Raw genomic sequence first — 11980 nt, forward strand, 5'->3', positions numbered from 1 at the left:
TCGGGAATGTAGCAGCTCATTTATGCACTGTGCGAAACATTAAAAAAATCCATCATAATTGAAGATGTGTGTGGCAGGATAACACCAGCCAGGATTAGATAAAGCGATACAAGAAGCGAAAAAATTTCCAGAGGGGGATGGAATTGGTCGGGAAGACAGCAATTCATTTTTTCTAAGAGTATGTTAATGCAGTATTTTAGCTTGAAATTTAACTTTTCACTTCTTTTTTTTTTGCCTCGTATGTATATGTCTTAATTCTTTTTATTTTATCTTAAATTTTTCCCTCAAATACTCGTATACATCTCATCCGTTGCCATTAAAAAAATTACATCAACAAAGCTATTCTCGTAGAAAATTGCGTCGGAGAAATTCTCCCGCTTATTACCAATTAATTAAGTCAGAAATTTTCCATCGCTAGACTGCCTCTTCCAATATACATAGATTTTTTTATTTTTTTTTGTACGTGTGTGTTTCTTCTCAAGAATTCTCTTAGCTGAAGATAAGAATGAGAAAAAAAAATGTAAGAAATTGAAGAGAATAAAGAGAAGCAGATGAGAAGATGAGCTTCGAGACTGACGTAAGAAGCGAGTAATAATAAAGGAAAAAAAAATAGTAAATAAGGCGGTACACGGAGACGAAGAAAAAAAATTGTTCTAAATTTATAATTAAGAAGAAAGATTAAAGAAATAAAAATAATGATATAAAAAAATTTCCATAAGAAAAAATAAAATTGTTCTCCCACGGTTCCATCGCTTTGTTATTTCACATCACAAAACGCGGGTCTAAGAATTCCATTTTTTTTTTCTAATTTTAATTCTTTTATTTTATTTCTTTCCTACTTTCTCCCGTATTTCATCATTAAGTATTTTTTTCATACTTAGAGAAATATTCGAATAAAAAAATTTTTTTACTATTTTTTACTTCGGTATGAGGTTTTTTCGTGCGTAAGAAATGAAATAACCAATGAAGGTATCACACTTACTCGAGCTTCGGGAGACTGAAATCTAAGAAAAATCTGAATGATATAATAATAATAATAATAAAATAAGAAGAATAAGAAGAAAGTCAGGCATGAAGACACGCAAAAAGAAACTTAAATTTGCCAATTATTTTTAAGATATCACCGAAAATGAAAGTTGTTGGGGGAAAAAAAAAATTTTTTTCTATCTTGGAAGAAAAAATAATATTAACATTTTTCTTTATCTTAGCATTTTTTTTTTTCATTTTTTAGTTCATCTTTGAACTGCTGGATGGTCGTTAACTTTTCATCATTCTGGTCATTATAACATCACATTCTTATTTTCTTTTTTCCTTTACGGATGAGTATATGTGTGTTGAATGAGTTACTTTTTGCTTCTTATTCTTCAGTGCGTAATCTTACTTTACTTTCTCTTGTTTTTGTGTAAGTTTCTTCATTGGGCTCCTCCTCACGTGATGCAAAAACAGCCAATGGTATCTATTTATTTTTTCATGTTTAATTTTCTTTTTCTCTATTTTGAAGGGATTGTATGCAAAATATATTTTCAGTGGTTATTGTGATATTTATGGTGAAAATCAGATTTCCGTGTAGAAAAGTTCAGAGAGAACTAAGATTTGTGCTGATGAAATTGAGAGAGCCGTGACTTAATTCTTTTTGGAGAGATATCTTGAAGTTTTTCTTTCCATTTTTTACACAAACTTATAACTCATAAATACAAACAAATGATGGTGATGAGTGTGACTGCCGAAAGTTAGGAAAACTTTCAGTTTTTGAACTCAAAAACTTCTACTTGAAAAAAAATAAATATATTTTTCTATATATGTATATATTTATTTACTTATTTAACCATCTCTATCTTAAAACTTTTAGATATCATTCGCACTCATCTGTGACTTTTGTACTCTACAGGCCGAGTTTCCAAGCTCCATAAAATGAAAAATGAGCCTAGAAACAACATTTATTCGACCAACAAACGACAAAAAAAGAATGAAATGAATAATTGTTGAGATATACTAGAGAACAGTCGTGAAAATATTTATTAACTGTCGCATTCACGGGCACTTTGGAAAAACTAGTTGTGATACTAATGCAATGCGAATCGTCTCGACTTAAGCGGGGATCAGCGATTTTGTGTCGAATAAAAGACGTTTCTCCCCCATTTAATTTAGTATTTTGCCTCATAATTTAGTATTTATGCATTATTATTTAGCACAATAAAACCTCTCTTTTGCAGACACCGGTGGGACAAAAAAAAATTTGTCGGCATAAGAAGAGTGATCTTAAATCAGGGGTTTGAAATGTATGCTTTTATTGTACAAAAGAAAATTTTTATTTGTCCATAAAAGAAAGGTGACCATTAAGATGAGAAAGGTATGAAAAAATAATAATAACTTTAAAATCTGTCATAATAAAATGAAAATCTGATTTTTTTATTTAAATCAACTGACTGCTTATTGATTAAAACAAATCTCGTTCATCGAAAAATTCATATTTTTTTCACCTAATCTCTAGAATGTAAATCAGCATTAATGAATAAGCTATCAAAGGATAAATAAACACACGAACCACAAGCAAGAAATAAGAACATCCAGAATATCTGTTTATGCAACATTAAAGGTTGTTGAGCCCGAATTAACTTCATGGATTAAGATTTTTCTTGTAGAGATAAGTGCTTTCACTCATGAGGGCTCCCACCGCCCTTTAAACTAAATGCCTGGTGGTGACTCAGTATCACATATGTTGGAGGCTAATTGATGTACAACTAAAGGGTTCTTCAGCATCAACTAAATTAAAAACATATTCTATTTACAAGATTGGTTCTTGTGCAATTGGTGCAGGCATTTATTATGATGTGTTTCTGATTTGCATGATGTTTTGCCTAATAATCTACACACATTTTTGTTTCTTTCACAGATTTGATAACTTTTGGTAAAAAAACGAGCAAACTCTGGACTTTTTCACTTCCCGTAGTAAAATTTCAAGTCCAACGGCATTTATTTTGTTGCAACTTCTATTATTATTTTAAATCAGCAATTAGGGCATAGAAATGAAGGCTTTATATAAAAACTAAATTTCTCTGCTTTTTTATCAGGGGGAACCCTAGTAATCATTGTCATGCATTGCAAATACTTGGTGCAGTTATATCCCTGTTGTAAGTTTAGCTCCCTGTATTTTTCTGCAATTTTCCCATGCGCAAAATCTAAAAAAAGAACAGCTATCTTTCTGCATTATATCTAGGGATTAGGTTCAAGTCAAAATTCATCAGATCTTCTAAATTTTTTTTTAATTTAGAAGTTTATTGCATTAATGCATGCATACGAAAGTACCCTACTAGGTTATTTTTACCTCATTATCATTGAACTTAAATAAAGAAATACTTAATTTTAATTTCATGATTTAAATCAAGTTGATTAAAATAAACGTACCCTGATCATGAGAATAATAAACGTCGAGTTATTCGGTTAATCGAGTTATCCGAATGACGAGTTATCAAGGTTCTATTATAATCACTGCACATTTTCAAATATTTTTTATTAAGATATCACAGAAGTTTCTGTTGCAGTGTTTAGTAACTATGGTAAATTTATTTAACTAAAAAATGTTCAGAATCCAGATTATAAGTAATGCAACGAAACCTCGCTACAACGGTACCACATATGGCTCTCTGTTTACGAAAATGCTTACATAGTTACGGAATTTATAGAAATGGTGAAATGTGCCATGGCTTACTGCGTTTATCAGATCGCTCCTCTTACAGGGTCATATTTTCGTTCTCACAAGACTGACTCCTTAACGAGGTTTGACTGTATAACCATAAATTCACCAAAATCATACTATCAGGGGAAAACAAATCGTTTCCAAACTGTTTAATGAACATAAACGCAGGAAAAGGTCAAGTAATGTATATTATTCTAAATATTTGCACGACATTTGAAATTAGTTGGACGTAAATGAATCAAGAACCAAATTTAACATTCAGATGTCCTTTCAACAAGTTCTCCTTGAGGTTAAGTATATATTAAATTGAGGTTTCCCAGTTCAACGCTAATTAAAGTTTACTCATATTTTATTGTGTATAAGAAAAAAACCTTAATTTCAAGTACTTTAGAAAGATGGTAAATATGAATATATTTGGAAATACCCGAAAAAAAGTGTATTTCAACATTCCCAAGAAGTGACTTTTTTTTTCCTCCCTGATTCCTACTTTTTTTTCCAGTCCTTTTTCTCCACCCCATCATCGTACTTTACATACGATGTGAAATCCTAAGATGGCTTTCATCTACGTAATGGTCCATAATTTGATATTTCTGTGTTGCAAATATCAACACTTGAAAAGGGATTCGCAATTAGCGATGCCGTATCTTTCCACCCTTCTTCATCCCAATTTTCCTTCTTTTTTTTTTTACATCTTTTTCCTCTTCCTCATCTGCATGAATTTTTTTCCCCCTTATTTTTCTTACTTAGAGGAGGAGGAGAAAAAACATTTTTTTCCACTCTAAGTAAAATACAGGAGGGAAAAAAAATTCATAATTTCATTAAAAGGGCTAGAAAATGAAGCTTTCAGCGCTACAAAGGAGGAGAAATAAAATTAAAACTACGGAGAGAACAGGAAATGTTGGAAAAAAAAAAATGGAAAAAAATGGGAAAAAAAATTATGCTAAAGCCGCTCCGTTGGTCACGTCTCTTAGACCCTGGGGCGCCCACTTTCTTCTTAAGAAATATGTGCGTTAACGTAAGAGAGAGAGCAAAAAAAAATTAGTGAAAAAAAAAGCTATAAGACCCTAAATTACTTCTTCAAAAAAAAACTTTTTTTTTTTTTAACTTAGTTTCCCCTCTGCCGTAAGCAAGAAATAAGGCAAAAAAATTATCCCTACCCACTAATTCTTCCCAGACTTCCTTCCTACTTTTCCCTACTTCCTATTTTTTTTCTAATTTAAATTCCTTATACTTGGTCTCCTTCACCGACAGAGTAGTTGATATTAATTTTTTTCTTCCTCTTTTTACTAACTACGCATGCGTTGAAAATGAAAAACAAAAAAAAACATAATTTTTTTTTTGTTTTTTGTGCAAAAAAAATGTTCTAAGTACTTTTCTCTTCATAATTTACTTTTTTTTCTTAAAGGTTAAAGAACTAAAGCAGAAAATTTATTCTATAATATTTTAGAGTTCACATATTACATATTCGCTTACTCATATTTTCAGTTTTTTGCTAGAATATGCAAACGATACGTTTCTTTCCATTTTTTTTTTTTCAAGACGAAAAAAAATGCAATTTTTTCATGAAAAAGTGGAAACAAAATGTTAAGTGGAAATCATGATTTGTTTTTGTAATGTTATAATTAGCGATAGAAATATATATGGTGCGCCTCAGTCTTGTGAAACTCATTCAGTATACAGGGCGCATAGGCAAAAGGGCGTATGGTATTTTACTGGCGAACCGTTGATACTAGAAGTATACTTGTAGTTAGAAAAAGTATCCAAATAACATGTATAGCACTAAGATATGTCATTCATGTTGCAAGGAATTGTAGAGTTATTAAAATAAAAATGCTAACGTTAAAACTATAAAAATGTTAGAATAAAGTTGAAAAAAAATAGCATTAAATGCAGGGGGAAAAACGATTAACCGCATTTAATGCTTTTTTCCCCAATTTTTCTCCGTTTTCCGAATTTGAATATCTCAGTGAATTTTTCACTTGGAGTTGTGGAATTTTGTTTTTGTTGGCATCAGAAGAGACAGGGCAACAACTTTATAATTTGGTTTTTGAACACAGGGTGTCCGTATAAAAAGTTAATATTTTTATTTTAATAACTATACAACCTCTTCGAACATGAATGAAATATCTGAGTGCAACACGTTATTCGGAAACTTTTTTCTAATTGGAAGTAGGCTATACGTATATAGAATCAACGGTTCGCCAGTGAAATATCATACACCCTATTACCTATGCCTTATTACCTATGTATATATTGTAGAGGATAAAATCAAAATATATATGGTGTAAATACGCGCTATGGTTTAAATATGGACTGGCTGTTGAATGAGTTTGAAGTAGACACCCATGTCTCCATTAAATCACGTAGTAGGATAGAACAGCGGACTCTTAACAGCACCCTGGTAAAGAGATGTCCTGGAGAGCCCCCCGATTAGCTCTGAAAGCTGGCTGTGTTTATGACTGATTATTTTTTTCATTATTTCAACAATATATTATCGTTGGCCCTATATTTATACCGAAATTGGAAAATTTGTACAACTCTTTTAAATAAGGCGTTACATGCATGTTTTGCTTTTCTAGCATCATCCTTACATATTTGACGTTATGTTAACGTATCGGAATCTTTAAAAGAAAGATTTTAGTGTATATAGCTGGCCACACCTCAAAATGAAACATGCAGCCCATATTTCGACCTTCTCCTCTATGTATATTTAGGACTCTGGTTGAGTATAGATTAGTTTGTTAATTATTCTGACACTTAGTCAAAACACTATCTGTACGATCGGCCAGCCTCAATGTTCACTCTGACCATTGCATATGCATTTAGTTTGTATGGGTAAATAGCCAGCGCTGGTTTCTAATCGGATATGTATGAATATCGGAGCGTGTGATGTATAATTTGAGGGATCGTGCGTAACTATCGGGGGATACATCAAGCATGCCAAAACTTGACTACTTCGAGCTGTTAGATTTGAATTCGCCATGATAGAATCGTAATTTATACATATTCATAGGTATTGCTCATGAGTCAGAAATTCGAACTTGAAGTATTTCATTCTCACATCTGAATTCGATCACTACTTTATGCGTGAATACGCATAAATACCAGACGGTGTGAAAGTCATTTCAAGATGCCATGATATTGGATAAATAATTTGGGGATTAAATTATACTGAAATAGTAATGACATTAATTTCAACTGGTGCGTCACGGAACTTTGAGAAACCTATAAAGTGTCTCGAGATCAGGAAAAGGACATACGTAATTCGGTGAAACCTCGGTATAATGATATTCAGTGGGCTAAGAAAAAATATCGTTGTAGAGAGGTTACTGTTAAATCGAGAGGTAGCGTTATCATTAAGCACAGCCAAGTTTATTATGTTGTTGGCAACTGTTGTGAATTGGCGTTGTTAGTACAACCATAAAATGAATTCTATGAATGTTTATTCACAGCAAGAAGTTTTAATCGATGTGCTGATGATCAAAAATCAGTTAGTTGTTACACCCTGTAAAGTAGTTTACTGCAAAACAATTTTGTATACTTAAATAGCTTCACGGTAACTCTGTTAACATTTTCAAAGGGTGAATTGTGTCAAATATCAATGCCATTAGACACCCCCGAACGAACAAGAACTGGTGAGAAATTTAATTGATTGTTTGTGATTTTGTGCGAAAAATAAAAAATATCGTTGTAGATGTGTTTTGGAAATATCTTCAAAAAATATCATTATAGAGGGATTTATCGTAGTACGATAATGGTTCCAAATGCGATTTGAAAAAAAAATTGCTGAAGAGGGATTTATTGTTGTAGCGAGGTTTCACTGTTTTTCAAATCTTGGTCACATTTTTCAAAATACCATAAAATTTGAAATTTACCAATTTTGGTGTAGATGTTTCAAGAATCGCATAAAAAATATAAAAAATTTAGTAATTTTTTTTTTTCATGTAAGAGCATGGATACGGAAGTAAGAGAACAATTAAGAATTTATTTTGAGTAAACATCCATTTAATTTTCAAAACTCTACATGTACAAATATTTGACTATTTATTATTATTCATTGTTATTATTCATTGTTATTATTTATTGTTATTATTTATTGTTATTATTTATTGTTATTATTTATTGTTATTATTTATTGTTATTATTCATTGTTATTATTAATATTATTCATTGTTATTATTAATATTATTCATTGTTATTATTATTATTCATTGTTATTATTATTATTCATTGTTATTATTAACATTATTCATTTTTATTATTCATTATTATTATCAATTATTATTCATTAAAAATTATTAAATTGCAAAAGGTTTTCAACATTTATTTCTCTTTGAAAAAATTGGCATACACTTCTATACTTGGAACGGCCTCATGAAAACAATTTTATATGTTTCATATAATTTACTAACAATTTTAATATTTATAATCATTGTTTTTGTTTATTTTCATTTATCATCAACGAAACAGACAATGCAAACGAGCCAACAATGATGGCTCTTACTGGATGTTAGTGAAAAGAAACAATTGAATATTTAATATTAGAATGAACAAGTATATGAAAGAAAAAGATTGAATATTTAAAATTTTGTGGCAAACAGTGGTGGCGCTATTGAAAAAAAAAACAATTCAATAATGAAATAAATGAGGTAGAGATCCGAAGGTAGATTAGAGTAAAAATGAATAGGACGAATATATCTATATATTATGGAAATTTCAGTAATTTGATGAAGTTGTTTCTACAACTAAATTCTTTCAGTTGTGATGAAGAAATTCAAGTTTTATAGGTAAATGATAATGTAGATTACGAAAGAGGGTGTTTGTGTAAGGGAAAAAATGGGGTAAGGAAATGAAACATCTCAGAGAAAATCAGAAATATTGTTCAGTCTCAATAGTTGTAAGGAGCAGTGCTGTCTTAAGAGCATCATGGGCCCCCGGGCCAAGTGGTTTTTCTTAGGCCCTACCTTGTAAATTATAAAAAAATTCAACCTGATTTCAGTTTTGTGAGGCCCCTCTTCTCTTGAGGCCCCCAGGCCGTGCCCGGGTGGGCCCATGCGTTAAGACGGCGCTGGTAAGGAGGTAAGATGTAATTAGTTTTCTATATGAATGAAGACTGACAGCTGAATTCATATCAGATGGCAGAGAGCTATAAAATTTAGGAATCATATAAGTGAAATGCTTTCTTTTTAAAGTTTTATGAACGAAAGGTAATGCATAGATGGAATTTCTTGTGGAGAAAGTACGAAGCATATTAATATTTAGAGAAAACTGATTTTTGGAAATGAGGAGGAGTGATGTATAAAAACAAAAATATGATATATATATAGAGGAAAAACGTTCTAGCGATTCAAAAACAAAGGCAAAGAAGTCGAATGATTCTTTTTCGAAGTGAAATAACTGATTGAATATTACTAATTTAGTCATCACTGTCCCAGATTGGAGGACCGTAAAGTAAACGAGAGTGAAAAATAGAATAATACAGAGTTAATAAAAAGAATGGATAAACAAGACATTTAAGGCAGTAAAATTCATAAAGTAAGCATGAATTTCAATTTATATAGAAGGAATTTAATATGAGATTTCCATTTCCTTTCTTGATCAATGTATAAGCCAAGGTATTTTATTGTAACAACCTGCTCCGAAGCTCGCCAGCTGCGAGAAAGGTCCAAAGTGTAGTTGGAGTTATGAAGAATAAAATTTATATTAGTCCGATTGAAACAAAAGTTAAAATTATTTCACCAAATAAATGCAGTATCTAAATCATTTTTTTCTTGAATTAAAAGATTCAATCTAACATAATAAGCTCGATATAATTTTCCAGTTTGATATTTTGCTATTTATACCATTAACATACTAAAAATAATGTTAAAAAAATAGTAAGTCTATAACAATTTTTTTAAAGAACATCAAAAACTCCTCAACTGAAATTATGAAAAACGATATTTTATATTATTAATAATAATAATAAAAGAAATACTTCATTCACACACAAAAAAAAAAATTTCCTTCATGCCAACCCTGTATTTAAATTTCAAGGGAAAAAAAGCAAATTTCTTTTCTTTACTCGTCCACTTTCTTCCATATGGCTGAACATATAAGAGACAAAAAAAAACCAAAATAAAATTGAGAGCAAAGAAGATGGAAAAAATAAGAAAAGACATAAGAACAAGGAGAATGAATATAATTTCAACCGAGCGTTCAAATTCATTTTCCAACAAAAAAAATATGAAAAAAAAATGACTTTTTTAAGCATGGAAGACAGACAAATATAACGACTTTCATCTTTTTTATTGCTAGTGCCTTTACACTTACACCACACCCTCTCCTATATATTTTTTCCCCTATTTTCCTCATTCTAGCTTCAAGGATCCTGAAAAACATTTTTTTTTTTAAATTTTTTAAATATTTTTTCCCTCCCACTCACACAATCTTTTACGGGAAAAAAAATTATTTTTTTCCCTAAAAAAATTTTTTTTTCCTCCCTTTAATTTTCCCTTTCCATGAAAATTACGCTCGGTTGAACTTACATGTACGGATGGGTTTTCTTCAACAGCTGGAAAGAAACAAGGGTGGAAAAAAAATTATTTCAATTTTTTTTTTTTGAACTAGAAAGAAATAATATATACGGATAATCGAATGCTTCAAGCGAATGAATTGTTCAGAATAGAAGAGAGGAGGACAAAAAAAAAATTTTATATGATACAATGCAAGTAACAAGTGAAGCGGTTATAGCCGAATGCTTTCATCTGGGCTACATTAATTGAGGATATAAAGTCAGAAAGATGGAAGAAAGAAGATATTTATTTTATATTTTCATTCTTGTCTTTTTTTTTTTTTCCTGGAGAAAATTCGAGACAAATTTCCGTAACTTCCACTTGAATTCCTGATCATTTATTGACACTGGACTTCTTTTTCTTCTTGTAAGATCACTCAATGTTCTACATTGAAATGAGTTTTATTTCATTTTATTTTTTTACTTTTCCAACTTTTATAGATTTATTTTTCAGATATTTCCCATCTATATTAGTTCACGGTACTCAATTCTCGAATATCCATGGTGTTTACGATTTTTTGTAATGCATCTTCCGATGTTTTTAGAATGTTTCTTCGTCGATATTGAGTATTCATGGTGTATATTATTATGAAATATTCGCATGTTGTAATATTATATTGTAAATTAAAGGTAAATAATTTTTGAAGAATTCGGTTGCGTGAAGATTTTTCTGTCTATTGAGTGGATTATACCTTATAAAAATTTTATTTATGAACTTAAGTTTTGAAATAAGTGCATATGGTGAACGTTTGGAGTGGCAGTAAAAAGTGTTATAATTGTCTTGAAAAATATTCTTTGCCTAATTAAAGGCAGGCTATATTCCCACAGATTATTTCAGAGGTCATAAGAATTTAATTCAGGCATTTATTTATTAATAACATGAAACAGTTTAAAAATATATACTAATAAAAATTGGTAGTACCGTGTTTGTACATAAGTGGTAATTACGTTATGTGTCAAAATGTCTTTTCAGTCGGATAAGCTATCACATTCCATGTTCAAGCTGAAAAAAAGAAAATTCAAGCTCAGCGTAGAGCGTTTGTTGTCCTATGATCCATGACGTTGGAGCAGATGGTCCAATGGAAGACTTGATGATTTAATTCTAATTCAATGAAAAGTTATCAAATTGTGAAACTAATGGGAGAAAAAAATATATTTATTTTATATCCTCATTGTCTTTTTTTTCCTGGAGAAATTTCCGTAACTTCCACTTGAATTCTATTCCTGATCATTTATTGACACTGGACTTCCTTTTTCTTCTTGTAAGATCACTCAATGTTCTACATTGAAATGAGTTTTATTTCATTTTATTTTTTACTGTTTCTAACTTTTATGCATTTTTTTTTTAGATATTTGCTGTTCATATTTGCCAGTAAATGGTTTTTTCAATGTATTTTCTGATATTCTTTTATAATGTTTGTTGCGTCTTCATGTTGTATATTGTTATGAAAAATTTCTGTGCAGTAATATCGTACGTTAAATATCTATCTATTTATCTACGTTAAAAGTAAATCATTTCTGAAGGACTTAATTGCGTCAAGATGTCTTCTGTATATTGAAATTGAGTGGAATATACATTATAAAAAAATTATTGGTAAACTTAAAGGAATATTGTTCACTGTTTTCGATATTTCGACCCCTAATACGTTTCCCCCGGAAACTTTTTCCCTGATATTTGGCTCAGGATATTTCGTCATTGACATTTCACCTGCCCTGACCGTATGAGCGAC

The sequence above is a fragment of the Pholcus phalangioides genome, unplaced genomic scaffold (assembly GCF_987345545.1).
Source record: "Pholcus phalangioides strain wild (caught in Gottingen) unplaced genomic scaffold, Ppha-v1.0 ptg000003l_1, whole genome shotgun sequence".
Classification (NCBI taxonomy): Eukaryota; Metazoa; Arthropoda; class Arachnida; order Araneae; family Pholcidae; genus Pholcus; species Pholcus phalangioides.